The sequence below is a fragment of the Dermacentor albipictus genome, chromosome 9 (genome assembly GCF_038994185.2).
Source record: "Dermacentor albipictus isolate Rhodes 1998 colony chromosome 9, USDA_Dalb.pri_finalv2, whole genome shotgun sequence".
In the NCBI taxonomy this organism is placed as follows: domain Eukaryota; kingdom Metazoa; phylum Arthropoda; class Arachnida; order Ixodida; family Ixodidae; genus Dermacentor; species Dermacentor albipictus.
In genome coordinates, this window is record NC_091829.1 from 36,150,282 (window position 1) to 36,170,952 (window position 20,671).

Sequence of the window (20,671 nt, forward strand, 5' to 3'; positions counted from 1 at the left end):
CAGCACGAACTCCGCAAAGATGTCGGACCACTAGAACGGGCGAGGCCGCTGCTCCGAAACATGAAAGGCGGCTTCTCGACGATGGCCGATAATGAAGGGCCGTTCACCCCGAGAAGCATAAGAGCGGCAGGGGATGCAACGCTGCAACTTTCGACGAGGATAACGCATTCAGTCCCGTTGGACACGTGGCGGCCCGTGAAAGGGAGGTAGGCTGGCTTTGTGGCTCGCCTAGGCACGGCGGCGTACGGCTGACGCGAGTTCATTTCGAAACGCGGGACCCAAAGTAATGGTCCCGACAGTTGTGGGACGTTGTACTTTACTGCCTCGCGTATAAGCCGCGCGTTCGGTGTTGCGTATAGACTCGCATATTAGCGGCACTTACAACTTTGACCACGGAGATGGAAACGAAGCGACTGTAAATTAGGCTGTCTGATTAAAGGAACTGAACTTTACTGATAACCATAACAAAAAGTGCATTGTCACCTCATTCTAGCCGTTACGAGGCCTAAACATGGGCGATAACAGAGAGAGAATGAAGGATGCTCGGCATCAGGCACGAAGCCAAGGAGCGGTGAACCGTACGTGTGGCGTCAGTAGGCAGAGTGACGCCGGTACACCCGGTGTTCCGTGAAATGCGCTGAAACTTAATTAAGAGTTAGGGAAGGTGAGCTAATTGAATAATTTCAGCTGGTTCGCTTCTTTTACCGCAGTCGTACATTTGAAGATAGCTCCATATGGTAATTACAGAAATAATTATACAAATTACACTATCTATTTAACAAAAACAGCTATGCGATTGGTCCCTTTGGAAGACTCGAAGCGCGCCATCCATCACGATTTCCAGAAATGGAAGAAGGTGGCGCTCATAATTTTTATAGCGTAATTGGATTCTAGCTAAGGTGAGACTGAACATCCGAACATAGCTACTGTCACGTCCTTAGCGCATGCTCACAAGTGATGTGATTACATGTGCCTCTGAGGTGGGCAATCATTAAGCGTTCGTCCTTATCAATCCATGATCTCGGTCGCTTCATGCTCGGCTGACAGTGAGCCAGAAGCAGTGACGTCTTTCATGGGTTCCTATTGTGGGCGTGACTATGGGGCTTCTGGGCTGTTAGGTTTCGCTTTTATTGCGAGAGCGATTATATGTACAGCCCAGGTGAATTTTCGATGTCGCCATCGTCGTGATGTTCCGTATAAAGTCCAAGGGCGATAACGTCGTCGCTGCGCACAGTATGTTGTACGTGCGAGTGAAAGCGTGTGATGGTGAGCCGATAATCGCGGCTGAATGTCACGCGCGCAAGTAAGGAAAGCGGGGAGGAAGCGCGCTGTGTTCCGTCGCGCGCAAGGCACCGGGGGTAGTAGTCAGAGGGGGGCGATCTACTCCGGTTGCTGCTGCGTATGGCGCTGCGGAGAGGAGAGGCCTATGGGAGAGGCCTTTGCCCTGCAGTGGGCGTAACCAGGCTGATGATGATGATGATGATGATGATGATGACGATGATGATGGCGCTGCGGCGCGCGACCACGTGGGCCCTATCTTGAAAGCGATATGCGATGAGTACGGCCTAGGTGCAACGATGCCTTATAGCTTCGTCTGCGCTGTGTTTTCATCGCTTAGCTCGCGTAGAAGCGAACACACCGCGATGGCTTATCGGCTGTGCTGTGGCGCTGCTAAGCACGAGGTCTCAGGTTCAAATTCCGGCCGCGACGGCAGTATTTCGATGGGGACGAAATGCGAAACGCCCGTGTCCCGTGCATTGGGGGTGCGTTAAAGATCCCCTGGTGGTCAAAATAGATCTGGAGTGCCCCTACTACGGCGTGCCTGATAATCAAATCGGGGTTTTGGCAAGTAAAACCCCATAGTTCAGTTCAATTCATGTTGAAGCTAGAGGCAGCACGAAGGTCAATTAGCTCGCTACTGCTGCCGCGTTTCCTCCCGCCAGCGTTTTGACAGCAAGTTTCCGCGGTCATCGAGTGAGATGTGTTTATTTGTTCGCACTTGACACCGTGCTTGTTAATTTAATGAGTAGGCGAATGTTTACAAGCTTATACGGTCAATAAAACTCCAAACCTGACTTCATATAGTTGTCTCTAAATTTGCTATCGCAATCGATGCATCAAATTTCGGGAGAAACTGCGACTTTCTTTTGTCTGTATGAAAGTGGCCGGGTTTCATTACGTTGTAAAAAGCAGCAGCGTCAATTTTTTTGTGCATTTCAGGTAACCGTTGTTAGCTAGTTCCTTGGATTGCTCACTTCAGCTCTTCCATTGGGATCAATCACACAACTCTTTCGGGTAAAAAGTTCGTCTAACTTCTATAATTATTTGTTTTATTACAACGCAAAGCTATATTCAAATGATGATTCTGTGGTAAAAACAATCAATAGGAAATCATTTAGTTATATTTAAGGAGTTTCGCACGCATTTTCTGAAACAGCCAGTATATTATGTGCCCAATATGAGTAAATAATATACATTCTTCTATGAGCGAGCGGGTGGACGGATGGATGGACCAAGCGTGTTGCTTTTTTCCACTTTCGGAGCAACCACCTGGGTTAACAAGGGAGCAGTTAAGAAAAATTTTTCACACGTTTTCTTTTTTTTGAAGTTTGCAGGCAAATTTAAGTGTTACGGCGTTTCTGCATTCTCAACCCATGTTACTGAGGTTGTCGTGGACCCATACGGGAACCACTATCTCCTCTTCATCGCGGGCGGAAAGTAAAAAAGAAAAAAAATTACCTTTGCCGAGGGGAATGAGAGAATTAGGTATGTTCATTACCAAATATGAAGCAATTGCTGAGATGAGAACTAACAGCGAAATTTCACGTCACAAGAGATTCATGCAGGCATGGTTCGCAGGCGTACCAGCACAGCGCCGCGTTAATGAAATCCGCAGATGGCCGGAGAAATTTTTATTTACATGTTTTTTTGAAGAACGTAGCAAGAACGTCGTGGTTCACATAATAACAAACTGCAAGAGAACAACCTTCCAATAATTTCGCGGAAGCTTGCGGCATAAGTACAAGTTTATGGATTTCCGGAATGGCACGTTCCCGCTTACCAAGAAAAGCGTCGACACGGCAGTCTTGTCCTGTAATCCTCACAAAGCGTGTGGCTTTTTTTAAAAACTTTTCCTACTGCGTTATACTCATTTTTTATTTCTCCCCGTGTTCCTAAAATTTTCACTTTGGGACTCCCACTTCATCGGCTATTCCATCATTCATCAATAAAATATCTTGTTTGAGCCTGCGAGTAATGATTAAACTATTCTCCTGCGACGTTAAGCTCAGTGTTGCTTTGTAAAAATATAAAATTTATCGGTTGTCAGCGTAGGAAATAGAAAAAGGAAACTGTCTGCATTTTACGCTCGTGAAAAGATACATTGCGCTGCTTTTATTTTGCGGCGAATTGTGAGGACTTTAATTTCGCGCGTTTTAAAGTTTTCGGAATGTTGCCAGTGGTTAGCGTGGTGGAGTTCGAGACAGGACACGCATAACACTTTGTGGACCGAGTGTTCTCTTTATGCAAAGTTTGCTTGGTTACATACGTATATTTCTCCGAAATTTCAACGTGGTGCAAGTATATCCATGTTTGCGCGTGATGAGTTGCAGGTTTCATAACTCGGAACAAAAGGGAGACCAATATACAAAGTGGTCCGAGCTGTCATGAAGCTGTTCAGAGCGCAAAAGCTGCTTACTAGCTAGAAAATTACACATGATCAAGTCGAGCCGTTAACGGTGGCAATACTTCTAGAGAGGAATACTATAAAAGCTGAAAGCGGCAATAGCATCAAACCAACAGCTACGGACGTCGGTTTATGGACGATAAGGTCGCTGCGCCACTAATATACTATTTTTACGCGAGAATTGCCTGCAGGCGTTTATTTAAATACTCATACAGGTTGCAGCGCCAGCTGCTCGAGAGAAGTACAGGTTCATCTGGCTCTCGAAGTGGCTCTTTCATGTCAGGCATCATCATCATCATCACCATCATCATCATCATCATCATCATCATCATCATCTCTGCAGCCTCATCTCTGCATACCCTCTTAAGCAATGGCTCACACCTCCTTAAACGCGGCCTCCCCATTGCGACGACAGAAGTCGCTCGTTCTCCCGAGGAGCAACTGGCCTACGACCAACAGCGCTGAGAGCAGGAGCGGCGTCGCGCCAACGCCTCGACAGGAGATCGGGCCCGCGATGCGGAGAGCAAGCGGCATTAGAGAGCTTTAGTTTAGGGGACGCAAGCGGCTTGCGTACACAAGAACTAAGGGCGACGGTACTGCGCATGCGCAGACCATGACGCAGAGGTAGAGGTCTGCGCATGCGCAGTACCATGGGCCCTAGTTCTTGCGTACGCAAGCCGTCTGCGTCCTCTAAAATAAAGCTCTGTAACGTCGGGCCGATCCGGCGGCTCGTGTGGCCGAGCTTGTTCGCGAAGCGGAGCTACAGCGGCAACGTTACGCCGCTGACGCCGCGGCCGAGCGAGGTCGCCAGCGTCGACGTCCGGCCGGGGATCCAGCGCTTCGAGTCCGCGAGGCAGAGCAGCGACAACGTCGGCGTCAACATAAACACCATGGCGACACATTTCAGCTTCGCTGATTTGCAATCTGTACGGGATGCATGGGTCACGTTTTTTTAAATGTCCACTACAGGACGAAGGCCTCTCCCTGCGATCTCCTATTACCCCTGTCTTGCGTTAGCTTATTCAAACTTGCGCTTGCAATTGTTTGTATTTCATCACTCTCCTTCATTTTTTTTCTGACGTCATTGACGGCGCTTCCCTTCCCTTGGCGCGCTTTCTCTAACTCTAATGGTCCTCCAGTTACCTACCGTAGACAATACATGGCCTGCCAGGAAAGTTTATTTCTCCTAATGTTAGCGAGAATATCGGCTATGCACGTTTGCTCTTTGATCCACACTGCTCTGTTCCGGTGTCTTAGAGTTACAGCTAACATATGTTTTTGCATCGCTCTTTGCGTGGTCTTTAACTTGTTCTCGAGCTTCTTGGTTGACCTCCAAGTTTCTGACCCATGTGTTAGCAGCGGTACAATGCAATAACTGTACACATCTATCTGCAGCGGCAGTTGTAAGTTCCTAGTCAGGATTTCGTAATGTCTGGCCTACGCAAAACAACACATATGTATTCTTCTGTACATTTTCTCCTGATTATCAGGGTCTCCTGTGAGTAATCGACCTAGACAAACGTACTCTTGTACAGACTGTAGTAAGTCTGTAAAAGATACGTAAGGAAAAGTAAGGGATATTATAAACTTTAACGTGGAAAGATTGAGGAAACACTAAAACGTCGCCGCAGCATGAAACCAGCGAGAAGAAAATTTTGCATAGGATAGGGCAAGTTATATGCACTGAAACATAAGCAGGGTAATGTCATCAGAAATTTCGATGGTATAGTAGGAGCAGCGGAATAATTCTGTACGGGCCGATACCCTACCCAGAGCAGCCATGCTACCTTCATTCGAACTAGTGATGAACAGGATACAGCGACGCTTTCTATAACTAGCGATGATGTTAGAAGAACCTTGCAAAACATGACCCGACGATAACTGGCAGGAGGAGATGGAATAACCGCAGAATTATTCAAATATGGGGAAGATATCATACTGTAAAAGCTTATAGCGTTTTCTACACAATGCCTCACGACTTCAAGTATATCGGGTAGCTGGAAGAATGTCAAAATTATACTAAGTCATAAGAAGGGAGACGTTAAAGAATCGAAGAAGTATAGGCCCATTAGCTTGCTTTCTTGCATTACCAATTCAATTTCCAATACAATCAGGGTAACACTTCGATCAATCAAGAGAACAGACTAGTTTCAGGAAGGGATATTCTACAATGGATCAAATCTATGTCATCAATGAAGTAATCGAGAAATTTGTGGAGTATATATATATATATATATATATATATATATATATATATATATATCGTGTCTGTTATGGTACGATTCAGACGCTCCTCGGGACCATTAGGTCTGAATCGTACCCTAACAGACACGCTTGCAAAGTGTGTCTCGTCCGACCATACTGATTGGGACCTTGCCCTACCCTACGTCACTTTTGCGTGTAATTCCTCGCGTCACGACACAGCCGGTTATTGCCCGTTCTTTCTGTTGTTCGGCCGAGAACCCACATTGCCACTGGACGCATCCCTCACATCCGCCGCAGCAGAGATCAACGAGTATGCACTTCACGCCATCACCAGGGCAGTCCACGCACGCGAAATTGCCCGCGCTCGCCTCCTGACCTCGCAAGGGAAGCAACGGCGTTTGTACGATCGCCGACACAGAGGCGCCCACTTTTCGCCTGGATCTCCGGTACTCCTGCGGTCCCCGACGCGTCACGTTGGCCTGTCAGAAAAACTCCTGTCTCGGTACACAGGCCCATATCGAGTGCTGCGTGCCGTGAGTCCAGTTACGTGCGAAACCGCCCCAGTCAGTACCAGCGCCTCGTGTGTCCCTAATTCCACGGACGTTGTGCATGTCGCACGCCTCAAACCGTATTACTCTCCGGTTATCACCGATATTTAGACGCACCGGGACGGTGCTTCCGCCACCGGGGATATTGATACATGCATATTGCGTGTTTCTTGTGGCCGATCCACGCGGGCGCCCCGACGAAGACGACGAACGCTCTCTGGCTCTCGAGCTGTCGGCTGAACTGGCTAGCGCTGCCTCATCCTTTATAAATACACTTTGTAAACAGTCTCCAGTTCTTATTCCTACGTTCGCGTAACAATATATATATATATATATATATATATATATATATATATATATATATATATATGTATGTAATAGATAGATAGATAGACCTTTTGATGTGTGTACTTATAATCTGTCCCATGTCATAGATTCCTTTCAGTGGAGAAGTACAGACACTTCGTGTAAATGCTCTCCCATACGTTGAAATTATAGGGTAGATGTCACGTGAGAAGGACGCGTAGCAAGAAAAAAAAGAGAACCGAGAGAAAAAGAAAGACCAGAATAAAAAAAAAGCAGTTTTCTCTCTGCTCTCGTTTTCGTGTCGCCTCGAAGCCCATCAGCGGCCATTCAAGCGTTGCTAGAACTGGCAGCTCGCACGAGCCCGCAAGGAACGTTTCATCGCCTTCCCCTCACCATCCAACCTTCGTTTGTGTTTCGTTTCATGGGACTCAATCTTTCTTTAAAATTTTTAATCGTGCACCGACGAGTCGTGCGCACCTTATGCTAAAAGTGGATCACCGCGCCGACTGGCGGCAGTTACTGTTACGCGTTGCGTTTATGCGGGCGCAGTTATTTCGGAGAGAGGCCCTTAAGCGCACATCATTACACGCTATTTGGCTCCTTCCTTGCGTAATGCTTGTCTTCGCTACCCTACCCGCCTTACCTTGACTTCCACGGTGAAATTTAAGCCGCTTCCACATAGTTGTACGTCTTGCATGTGTGCTCGGATGGAGGGGGCTTAGCTATATACGGGATGTAAGCTAACGTTTTCTTTTGTTTCCACAGTTGGAGTTTGCTCATCTGTACACATATTCATGCTTGTGTGTGTGCTGTTCCTAAAAAAATGGCTGTGGCTTAGGTAAGGTTAAGCCCAGGATGCGAAGCATACTAGCCTTTATTTTAGTTGTTGAACCACTGTTTAGCCTGGTGAACTGCTGTTGCTTGGCTATATTTGGTTCGGCTAGACGAAGAAACAACTCATGCGTTACTCTGCTTCGCCTTCAAGAGTGGAACGCGACAGCGTTCCCGTCGACCCGCCAAGGGGTGTAAGACAATGGGCTACAGGGCAGCGACTACGCGCCCCGCATTGGACGCGGTGAGCGTCGAGCAAAGCAGCGTTCGGCGCGGCAACGAAATGTGCGCCTGAGCAAGAGACGCACGCCTTAGAAACAGCTCGTTTCTAAGGCAACACCGCATTCACTAGAGGCGCTTTTGTACCGCTTTGAAGCATCGTACTCGTGGCTCAGTGGTAGCGTCTCCGTCCCACACTCCGGAGACCCTGGTTCGATTCCCACCCAGCCCGTCTTGCAAGAGTTGAGCCAAAGCCACTTCTCCTCTGTCGTGACGTCACGGTGTCACGTGGTTTCATGGCGACACCGCCGCGCCTGAGGAGCTGGGTTGAGCTCTCGTAATATGCTTCGCATAAAAAAAAAAAAACGCGCAGGCGAGCGACGGATGCACACTGTTCATGTAATTGGGAAAGCGAAACAGCACCAATCTTTGCCAAACGGCGAATAAAGCTGCTGAAAAAGAGGGGTTCACGGTTAGCTGTAGAGCATACTTTCAGTATGACGCATCGCAAGGTAAATCAGGAGTAACACTGGGCGCCGTTGAATATTGCTTCAATCGGTCTATAGTGATATTGTTTATTCATACGGTAACGTCTAGGATGAAGCGGATGAGGGTGGCTGAAACTTCCTGACGAAGCCCGTCCACCTTACCCGTACATTGCTCAAAGGCAATGAGAGTGATTCATAATGGCGGAGGTTCGACGTTGTCCTTGTGAACTGAAACTTTCGTACGGGTAACTGTGGCTGCAAACAGTATAGACAGCTTGCTTGCACATGTGGACAGCCTAATTAATGCATTGGGCACTGTTGATCCAGACACCTCCACAACAGACTCCCGTGAATGGCGTCATCAGAGATTCTATCCACTGCCACGGTAGAGCATCGAGGAACGCGAAAACACTGACGTATAAAGAACTAGGTATAGGCCAACGAATAACGTGCGGTTAAATTTTAACGCGTATCTATCCCGTGCTGCGTCATTCACAACCCTGGTGTTGGTTTAGAACATCAATCAATCAACCAATCAATCAGGCAATCAATCAATCAATCAATCAATCAATCAATCAATCAATCAATCAATCAATCAATCAATCAATCAATCAATCAATCAATCAATCAATCAATCAATCAATCAACCAATCAATCAATCAATCAATCAATCAATCAATCAATCAAAAGTGTCACAGATGTATGCACTACCGTAACAGTTCTTTGATCGTACTCGGGCCGTCACCTCACGCTACCGCCTCCTTCAATGCATTGCAGGCGGGGGCAACGCGTGAGTGCCACTTATAAGTGGCAGTCTTCTTGGCAGTTGGCTACTGCCTTGGTACAGTGAAAGTAAAAGTGGTCAGCAAGAGGCGCATTGCGCGAAGGTGCCACGAAAACCCGAAACGTCCAAATGTTGCTGTTCGGGTGAATTCTGTTGATTTACATTCCTGCACGCGATTGTATAGAGGCGATGCGCGAGTGCGACTGAAATAAAATACGACGACTCTCTGCGTATCCTGCATAAACATTCGACATTGCCTGTATGTGCGCTCAAGTGATGCCCTGCCCTGAAGGCACCGCCACATTACCGGCCAAATGAAGTGTTTTTTAAAATCTTTTGCCGAATTCGGGAAAATCGCACCGGCGCCCTGGGGCGACGACTATTGGATGAAACGGCGCATTGGGGCTCCTCGGTGCGCCCTGATGCGCCGAGGCGCCCCAATGCGCCAATTCGCCGAGGCGAGCAGTTCTGTTCAGGCAGAACTGCTCGCGAACACACTAAGTCGCCCACGCTCTACCACGAGCACCTAGACTTCCCGAGATCAGTGCATGTCCTCGCTCATGATTGGGGTATCTGCTGCACGACCGTCGGATCCCGCAGCTAGAACCAAACCTCTACACTGAATTACCGCTTTTACGCCCGGACGAAATGACTCGCTGAGAGTTTGCAAATTTGATTCGAGTATTGCTGCCGAGGGAAACTATCGCAACAACAACAAAACGTAACAGACACAGGAAACGCGCCTCACCACCCAAACAAAGCAACGTAAGCTCCCATATGTGCGCCCTTGTCCCCTTTCTTGCTTAGTTTCTTGCGCGTTTTCCCGGGCGGGCATGTGTCCCATCGTCCCACTTAGAGTGGTGCGGCAGGCGTGTGCAAAGGCTAAGCGTCTCCAGCTTTTATAACGCGTAGCTGAAGCCACTGGGTGAACGTGCATTCTGTTGGAAAAGTGTCATCTACATATAGCGCACGGCACGTTGTGCAAGCCACACTTCGATGGGCGTTATCAAGAGTTACACTCAATTTAAGTTCACGGCAAGAAAGTACCGCGTAGTGTACCGGTGTTACACGGCGTAAAAGCGTGATGATTCATGGTTTTGTAGGGTGAGCAAGAAGTTCCACGACAGCCGACGCCTCCAGCTTTTCTGAGGTCCCACAATGAGATCAAACAATGCGCATTGTCCAGGCCTTTGAATTAGGTTTGATTAAGGTCTGCATGGGGGACGGAAATTGCATTATGAGTAACGTTCTAATAAAGGTTTGGCTAAGCGAAGGCGTTGCAGAAAATTTAATGAACCAGCCCGAGAAATGAAGCAAGAAACAGGACCGAGAAACGGTTGGTACAGGTTGGCAAGGGGCATTTTGCGAAAGCCGAAACATGTTGATATAGGAGAGAGAGAAAGAAAAAAAAAAGCTCTTCTAGTTTCGTTCGACGTTTCTGCGAAACTCGCGGGCGCGTGAAATTGGCCAGACGGCGACATTTGGCGCCCGAAAAGCGCCTTGTCCGCCCTCTCCCCCCCCCTCCCTCTCCCCGATAGCTTTCGAGCGCTCAACGTCATTGATTTTTGCTCCTGTTTTTCTTGCCTCTGAGACAGCTGCTGTGCCATGACACAGTCTGGTTTCACGTTTGGGGCTTCATTCGAAGCAATCTTCGCTTGACATTTTTTTAACGTGCCTTCCCTGCATCGCAGGTTGGGACGCTGTCCGCTATCGCCTTCAACGGACCTTCTACTACTTCTTCTTCCTCTTTTTATTTTTTTGAACTTGTGATTCTTAGCGCCACGAGTCTGCATTGGCTCACCTTGCTTACTTGACAGAAGAAGAATGGTAGCCCCGTCTGGCTTTAACCTTGACTGCTTCATTTTTGCGCCGCCTCTCACGTTCGCTTCTTGTCCTTCGCAATAGCGGAGCTGGCTGCCCTGCCTTGTATCGACTTCTGAAACTTTTCTTTTTTCGTTATTTTTCCCGAGGAGAGTGTAAGGTGTCTTACCTTGCTGACTTCGAGGGAAGCGGGGTATGAAGACGAGACAGCACCCCTGTTCCTGGAATTTCTCTTCGCCGGCTTTACACGCAAACCGGCCTCTGGCGATAGCAAAACGCCGTAGCACCGCGTGGGAGTAAAAGCAGTTTCGCCATGGGGCCACCTTCTCCGGACACGTTGATATATGGCGTACTCGGCACTGTGTGCCATATATAAAACGCTTCTGCGTCTTCGTGAAGGCAGCCGAGGACGTCTCGCCAAGGTCGAAAAAAAATTTGAGCAGTGTCTTCCCGTCCTTTGTTTCACTGAGCTCAATAACCCAAATTTAAACGTTGTCTGATCTAACATGTTCAATGTCTCAAGTGTGCACTGCCACTAACTGGAAATGTCATAGATCAGGGGGTTCGGGATGAAGTTGTCCACCCGCGGTTCTTTGGTGCTTACCTCCCTTTTTGGCTTTAAAGGTCTGCTAAACACTGTCTCGTTATCGGAGTTTGACTATTCGGAACTAAAACCGGTGCTACGACAGACGTTGTAGCACAAGGCGCTCCGGTTTAGACTAACTTGGACGCGTGGTGTTGCGTAACGTGCGGTCACCAAATGTGAGCACACGGATTCATTGTATTCTGTTCCGATCGAAAATGAGGTACCTGCGGCTGGGAATTGAATCCCCAACCTCCTCGTTAGCGTCAGAATGTTGTAGCCTTACAAGCCAACGCAGTTATTTTTCTTCCCTTTTATTTAACAGAGATACCACTTAAAAGATCGAAACTTTGTTCCCGTGTAAGTCCGTGCTCTCCGTTACGTAACTGACAGAGGCGGCTGGAGTGGTCGTAGTATCGTCGTCTTTGTTATTGCGCCATCGTCGTCAAACCACCTCCTGACCTTTGCCCCCGCCATCAAGTGAGTAAACTTAAATTTTTGCCTACTGCCGCCGCTACAGTGCTCACACTGTCCTTGCAATAAAAGTCCACGCAAACATTTCCTTCGTTATCGAATGCGATATTCAGTTTTATATAAAAGAACATTTAGGCAGAGAGAGATAGGCGTATTGTTAAAGCGTAGCTCGTTACGAGTACTAGGTGCGGAAAGTTCAATTAGGCGTCGCCGTTCAGCCTTCTTGTGGTGCCCCTTTTTCCAGCCAAGTCTATGCTCCCACTCAGACCGAACTTTCTGTGATCGTGGAAGTTTATTCTATACGTATATGAGCTAACCCTACCTAACCCAACATCGTCCACCTGATTTAGCGCACTTACAGGCCTTCATTTGTGCGTGCACGCCGCTTTGTTGCGAGTACCATGATGCTTGTAAAACAGTGCTCGCGTTTCTCTTTTTTGACAGGCGAGACGCTTAAGGAACCAAACGCAGGGCTCTCCAGCGCAAACTACTTCAGGGCCCATCAGCCAGTCGGCTCACTCGCTGCTCATTAGCAGATTCACATAACGCACCGCTTCAAAGTTGTAACTTCGGAAACGGGGCGGTCAGACTGACCATGAATAGCTGATGAGCTGTGACGTTGATTAAGCAGGGCAACTTGGACCTCATTAAATCGAACGTATGCGAGACTCCTGACCCACGATACTAAAACGCACCAGGACAAATACCCTGCGTTTGCTTTAGGTTAACCTGAGTTGGCTTGCTTTATATATATATATATATATATATATATATGACTTAAAGGTGGATGTATCTACCGTTGCCACAATGTTATAATTAAAAAGTTGATGCACCTCTTAGAAAACAACTGCTCATTTTGTTGACGTATCGGCCGGAGACCAACCATTCTGAAGACAGAAAACAGTACTTCGTTCCTATAAGAGGCACCGCGTGTGTGCAGTGAGCTCGTGAACATTGCATTGCATTGCAATGCAGTGCATTGTGTTGAACGCGACTGAGATTATGGATCGAAACTAGGTGCGCCGTAATGTTAATGCATTTCTCTCGTGTTCGCCGCTAAATCGCCACTTTATGTCTTTTTAACTTGTTTAAAGAACTTGTTTAAACTTGTTTAAAGAAAAAGAAGGGCTCTAAATACTCATGTAGGCTTGTTGCCGCGACAAAAATCAGGAGCACGCGACGGTGGTAGCCATAAAGCCAGGAGGGGTATTCTGTCGCCTTTGTGGAACGAATGCTCATTAGCAGTGTGTTCAATAGACGAGGCAACCTAAAGTTTGCCCGCGCGGCACCAGCGCCGAATGCTCCCCTAGCGGACCGATGGAAGTTCCGAGGGTCGTCGCTGCGCCGGCGCGCGCCCGTGTTCTGTACGGCGGGAGCGCTCGTGCGCGTGGTTTTTGCGATGCCGAGTGCGACCTCATCAGCCAGGAAAGGTGGCACGCAATAGTGATGTGTTGTTGATTGCCACAGCAGCCTCGAAAACACGAAAGTTCGTACGCCGCCCGTGAAGTTCTACAGATTTCCTGGGAAGTGGTACGAGAAGGACAGACGACAAGCATGGATAACTGCAGTGCGCCGAGTCAAGTAAGTCTCATACTTTCGCATGCGCGTGTAATATCTTGAAAGCGGAATAGTCATATGCCTGTTGTTAGTGCACGGCCGTTTGTTTAGTCGTGTCGCGTTGTTGAATAATGGTGGCATCCGCCGTTTGTTAGCGGTAAATGCAGGCGTGTTGCGCCGCTAAGCTCTACGACGCGTGCTCGATTCCCAGCCACGGCGGCCGCATTTCGATAGGGGCAAAATGCAAGAACACCCTTGTTACCGTGTGCTTTGATTTTTGTGCACGTTAAAGAACCCCCAGAGGTTAAAATTATTCCTGAGACTCCCCATTACAGCAGGCCTCATAATGATTTCGTGGTTTTGGCATGGTTTTGGCATGGTTTTGGCACTTAGAACCCCCGAATTTATTTGATTGCACTGTGCCTTCCCTCGCGATCGGCATGGACGAGCTCAAGAGAATTATTTCCCTTTTCCAAACGCTACAACTTAAATTACTAGTTGTGCAGGTAACGAAAGGGGCCGCGCGCGCTACTTTTGTGTGGTAGCAGACCGTATTTAATGCAAGCCGCGGTCGTCGCGTGCGTTGGGAAGCGGCAGATCGGAAAGCAGCCGCTCGAGACGTGCGCGTTATGTTTGTTGTTTGCCCATGCTTTCTAAGTATCTAAGTGTGCAAGTATCATAACTTGTAGTGGTACCACTCTTGTAGAATAATATATGCACACAATCACAAGAACGTTACCTTTGCAAACGTATTATTGGGAGTAATTTAATCCCCACAACAAATAGGCACACATACTGTTTCATTCATATGCGATGCAGGTGGAAGCGGTGCCAAACAGACCAATGGCAATCACAACAGTCTTCTCAGCAGTCAGCACCACCGGGACATGTGCTTTCCTACTGCAGCGACGCAGCTCTTGAGCAGCGGCAAGACACGTGTGAAACAGACTCCAGAACAAGCCTTTGTGAAGTGACGGAACCGTCAAGAAGCAGCCCAATGGATCTGCAGTCATCGAGTAGTATGACAACAGAAGTTCCTGCTGCCAGTGTGACTTATGTTGTAATTGAAATAAAAGTGGCTAAATTTCTGAACATGGTGCGTACCTCTAACTCGACGTCGTCTGCGATCTTGTCGGACACCTGTGGTACGCACTTGGCTTCCACTATCACATCACCGTTCACAATTTGTTCAACGCCGTACACGTTCGGAAGCAGACGCTCCCCTATCGTGAGGTTGCCGCCACGAAAAAAAGCTGTCGGCGTCGGCAGCCTTCTTGAAACCGTACGGCAATCTTTGCATCGCTGTTGCGCAAGCAGGCGATCTGCCGCCGTCGAAAACGGAGCGCCGTGAGCATGAGCAGCGAAGAAAAGCGCCGACAACACAATGCAAACAAAGCGGAGACCGCGCCACGGCGCGACCGCGCGGCTTGACGCTTCCACATTGGGGGCGCTGTCAGGAGGCGCAGTAGCGCCGCCTGGCCATGGTTTTCTCGTCTATGGGGCTTACTGGTTCATCTTTAGAATAAAAACAGGAACAGTGCAACACAGCAAAAGCGAGTGAACAGGACAGAGCGCTGACTAGCAACCAAATGCGACCAAAAGCATTGTCCATATTCAAAAGTGGCGACGCGCGCCTCAGCTCCGGGTTCCTCACGCTTTCAACAAAAGAAATTGATTTTCTTTTTGGCTGACGCTTATCCTTTTTATCCTCCTTTTTATGTTCTTAGTCACATTCATGAAGTATTTATATCGTTACGTAAAAATGCGCAGACGAAAAGCTATATACAGGTATATTTAGAAGGAAATACTCCGCACTTGGCCAAGAGGCAACAGCCCGCGCTAGCCTCTAATCGTCGTAGTCGTCTTCACCCTGCTCGCCTCTTTGTCATTGCAAATACTGTTCCGTAGCAATATGCTGCTTCTGCAAATAAAGCATTTGGTTGCTAGTCAGCGCTCGGTCCTGTTTACTCGCTCGTCCTGTGTTGCGCTGTACCTGCTTTTATTCTAAAGAATGCTCATTGTTTGCAGGTTGCAAAACCGAACATTCTTGTGGCCGCAGCACAACCATAAGAGAAGTTGACACTTGGTGGAAGTACTGAGCAATGCGGGAAGTTGTCGCCAAAGAGTTTGTTCTTTTCCATCGCAGTTCTTCACCGTTGCGGTAAGTGGCATCAGTATGCGGAGCTTGCGACATGCCGTCTCTTCCAGCTAGACTGTTCCGAGAGGTTTGAAGCACGAAACTCCATGAGACCTCACGCGACACGGCAATAGCTCACTTTGTGCAAGATGCAAGTGTTAGGGCAACTAGAAAGCAGGCCGGAAGGTGTGTAGGATGGAAGTGCAGACAGGCTACGTAAGTTGGAGTAGTTCCACAAGGTGACCATTGTCTCCGGAGATGGCCCAGAGCATTGAAAGGCACTTGGGGATGGTGAGTGGCCATATAGGATTGCGTATTTTCGACAACGCTCAGAGGTGTGTTTAGACTATGGAAGCGCTAAAAGCTGCCGGGGCGCTAGTTCGCTTCCTGCGGGCCTACGAAATAGTCTGGGGCAGTGACGTGTGCCGCTTCAATTTTGTGAGGCCGATTATTGTTTCCACACACGTTTTCCTCCCTACCTATCGCTTTAAATCGTTCTTCTTATGGTGAACCTTTCGGTCTGACCTTTGTCGCTTTCCCTCGTGCGGCCAGAGACGACAGAGGTGTCAAAGAGGCGTATCCTGCTGCCTCTCCTTTTGAGGGATGCCCTAATTATCCATTTTCATGTTGTGCGCTGTCAGCTAAATTTGCGAAATAAGCGCGGGGCACCGTATGTACCTTACGCCACAGGAGTGGTTTGTCAAATCTCGCAAGCTTGTGAGGAGATCTACACGGGGGCAAAAGTGGTGCTGTCTGAGGGATTTTCACAAACTCATAATCAATAAGCATTAATTAGTTGCATAATTTTCCAGCCCGTTGTGCTGCATGCAAGTGGGAGCCACGTTTTCAAGACATTATCCCAGAAAAAAATAATATAGTAAAATAAATGATGCATGGTAGCTCGAGAAAGCATTTAGCGTTAACGAAAAAAGAAGGATCGCTTGCTTCAGCAATACCTTAATATTACTGTGTAGCTCCAAAGGATCCTTCTTGGATGGTTTGGTTGAATTTTGTTCTGCTTTGTATCATCTTCTGTCCACGGCTGCCCACTGCAGTATGCACTCGGTTATATATTATGCAGAGAAGTCACCAGCCGGGATCGCTCAGTGGCTATGGTGTTGGGCTGCTGACCACGAGGTCGCGGGATCGAATCCCGGCCACGGCGGCCGCATTTCGATGGGGGCGAAATGCGAGAACACCCGTGTACTTTGATTTAGGTGTACGTTAAAGAACCCCAGGTGGTCGAAATTTCCGGAGTCCTCCACTACGGCGTGCCTCATAATCAGAAAGTGGTTTTGGCACGTAAAACCCTATAATATAATTTTTTAAAGAGAAGTTGGCAATAATCTGTTAGTATAGTCTGCTCACTTCCTGCTGGCGTCTCATTGTCTGGCGTGTGCTTAATCGTGCAGTCAGTGATGTTAACTAGAAACTGCAGCAATGATGCCTTGCTTTCGTAAGATGAACAACATAACACAAAATACGTCGTGATCGAACGGAGACTGTGGGGTCACAAGAACGTCAAGATTTGAATTGATTGACAGTTGGCAACGAGAAAAGCCCTAGCCTACAGTGAACGTTTCGACAGACAAACAGATCAAAATCCGAGGACTGGGATTCATTGTGACGTCTCTAGGAAAAGGGCAGTTTATTGATTAATGACAGTGTACTTCCCGGAACTACAGCTTGCCCATGAAGAACGCAACAGTGGGTGGCGTCGCAATAAAATTTAACCCCCGCGAGATTTTTGTTGTAGACCAATGTCTCAAAACAGGACCAGTTCAGTTTAATGTTTTTGAACCTATCGGAGTGATGTCGCCGCGGCTAGAAATCGAAAGCGCGATATCGTACTCAAAAGCCTTGCCAGCAAACCGCCGTATCGACTTGAAGCAAAAATTATCGCGCCGCTGAGAAACAGTATCTAAGTAGCCATTCCTTGTGTAAAGTTTCGTATTTGAGGTAACTTGGTGCCAGGAATAACGAAGATTCTGTTCCAGATATTGATAGGAAATCCTGGGGAGACCAGGGAAGAAACTTTCGTTAAATGAAAGCTGTGCGGTAAAGAAATAAAATGATGCGCCAACCTAAAACGGAGCACGAAAAGACTCTAAGAAAAATGGCCACCATTTTTCCCCTCTCCTTTAGCAATCCTTCCTACGTGTTTCTTGCCTATCGCGCAGGCATTTGTCTCCCTCTGGAGGAGTGCAACTAGACATAGGGACACAGTGAGGTAGCTGGAAAGCGTGCGTGGCCGGCAGTAAACCGGTCACGCGAGCCGTCCATTTTGTCGCGATATCGCACGGGGCAGGTACCGCGCCCGTGATGGGTGTCCGGCTCGCCGCCATCGAACGCCCGAAAACGATCGGCCCCTCAGGGGAAGGTGTCGGTCGGGCCTCAAGAGCTCCGAGTGCAAGATGAGCGTCGCGCACGATGTAGGGAGCCGGCGGAATTTGACGAATCAGTGGCCTTGTTCGTTCAGAAGAAAGTCGTTGCTAATCCTTAATTTGGTTTAGAATTATCCCTTTGCGATGTTCAGTTGATTGTTAAACACTTCACTGATTGACAGAGCGGTTGACCTCTCTACTTATTGATAGATAGATAGATAGATAGATAGATAGATAGATAGATAGATAGATAGATAGATAGATAGATAGATAGATAGATAGATAGATAGATAGATAGATAGATAGATAGATAGATAGATAGATAGATAGATAGATAGATAGATAGATAGATAGATAGATAGATAGATAGGAACGAATAGATGAAGAGATAATTGGAAATAGACAACGTGTATGTATGGGGCGGACGCATCGATTGTTGGGATCGAGATAACGGAACGCTTCATGAATGACGTTTAGGTGAGGCAAGATTGTACATAAACTCCATATCTCCATAAACTCACTCCATATCTTCCTGTCCGTAGTTATCGAAGCAAAATTGTTGACGTGTTCCTGCTGGTTTAGAATCAAACCGTTTTCAAATATTCATCCTCAGCTGAGTTTTTGTATGAGTTACATTTTCGCCCGATGTCTGGCCACCGGGAGACGACATTCTAAGTGCGTATTCACGAAACTTTTTACGTAGGAGCATTTCATCGCTAGCCTGCGTTTCGTAGCCCGTCACTCATCGTAACTACTGGTGCGATGACAAGAGCGATGAGTACAATTGTACCGGGCAGGTAACAAAGATCAAAGTCTTCGCTTTTGCTTGTCTAAACTACAAGATTACTACGAGGCACGCTGTAGTGTGTGGTGGAGGGGGGGACTCCGGAATAATTTTACTACTTAGAATTCCTTAACGCGCAACCAATACATGGTACACGAGAGTTTTTTTTTGCATTTCGCCTCCCCCATCGCAACGGGGCCGCCGCGTTCGGTATCGAATGCACCAGCTCGTGCTCGGCAGCGCAAAGCCTTCGACACTAAACTACCGTGGTGCGTAGGTGGCAGTTATAAAAGAACCTCTGCGCGTATGCTTCGAAATTCCGTGCCCAAGATTTTTACTTTCTTGTTGTATTAGATACCCGAAAATACGTACGGCACTGTCGGCTGCATTCCTCTTCAGAACGTTTTGCTTTTACACTCGATTGTCCCTGAAGAGGAGCCAGCCGGTTCTGTTGTCACCCTGCGTGCAAGGTCGAAAGAAGGGAGCGATGTCGGATCGATTTCGGGTCACCTGTTGTTTACGCCGCAAGAATGTGCCACGATCATTAGATGATGGCGGCATCTGTGCGCCGGGCATCGCGGAGGATGCGCTCATTAGTGGACCCTTCATTAATTATGTGTCGCAAGGACAGATGAACGGGTCACTGTGAGAGGAGGACGCCATCAAGCGACAGCGGAGAGAATGAGGGAGTGCGTTCAGGATAGGCTTTGTCATGCGCACAAAAGGTCCTTGCACACCTCGTAAAAAATTGTAATAAATAAAAAGCGGATCCCTGTTAGATTTTAAAAGCAAATTCGTAGATCGCGAAAAGTTCGCTTTTGACGTGCACTTTGGTGCGACCTCGGGCTGAATAATATAAGCCAAGCTGATAGAACTCATCAATCAAGACACTGCCAATGGTGCTGAAAGTTCTTTTGGATCTTTTGAAAAAGTTGACGGGAAGGCCTATAGCAACGAAATCCCTTTTTTGTGTGTGTAATAAAGATAGCCCGCTTGAGATCGAACACAATAGAAAAAAAGATTGCAAAAGAAAGACGTTAATAGATGCGTAACAAAGGCTCCATGTGAAGAGCAGGAAGTCAGCACTACAAGCGCCGACTGGCTGGTAACGTTTCCCTTATCTGAATCAAGGCAACGGTACAAAATTTGCAGCTGTAGGCTCCCCTTTCACGTTGCCGTTTTCATTATATGTCTACCGGATTCTTCTTGTTGCTACCGATGACAACCGTTAAGCTCGCAGGCTCTCACCGGTGCTTTGCGACACTGCTCTCTGCCAAACGCTTCCTGGTCCAAGTTGTAAAGGCCGCGTGCACTAAGATCGCAATTAGCGGCGCGGGCAGCGAGTGCGCGCTTCAGCCGTAATTTTAAAGCCTATCAAAGCATTAACCGCCCAGCAGTGGAGATAAGCAAGCGATGTCTAGAGTATTGGTGGAAAAAAAGCAGGGAAGACATTGGTCGGAGCGAATCCGTTAAGGCATACGTATCTGTACAAGGTATAGGTATGGATGTTCTAAGACAGAGAGAAAAGATTAAGCAAATGTAGGCAGAATAGTAGAACAATAAACAAGTATAGCATATCCGATTAGCTCAAGCAAGCTAGGTGACTATCTGCCAATAAGTAATCCTCGTCAAATCATCGCCATAGACAACATACAATTCCCCAGAGGATCCAGGACTCACACTTTCTTTCGAAATCACTGCCGCGCCACTCTGCTGACGTAATTGAGCGTATCTATATGTGCGTATTTTGCGTACGAACATTGTGTTGTTCATGAGCTGTTCCTGTGGAACTGTGCCCCAGTGAACTTCACACTGATCGATCTAGCCTTGTGGGTAACTGTACTTGCGTAATAGGTTGCAGGTGG

The 20,671-nt window shown here is 47.7% G+C and overlaps 1 protein-coding gene across 2 annotated transcripts in view; it reads left to right on the forward strand.

Annotated features, from left to right (window-relative positions):
* The window catches only part of LOC135906551 (uncharacterized), a 478,731-nt gene that overhangs the window by 243,733 nt on the left and 214,327 nt on the right, over positions 1-20,671 (forward strand). For both annotated transcript variants that reach the window (XM_070524924.1, XM_070524923.1), the window contains exon 2: positions 15,530-15,662. The gene's annotated coding sequence lies outside the window, so the exon portion shown is untranslated. The remainder of the gene's footprint in view (positions 1-15,529; positions 15,663-20,671) is intronic.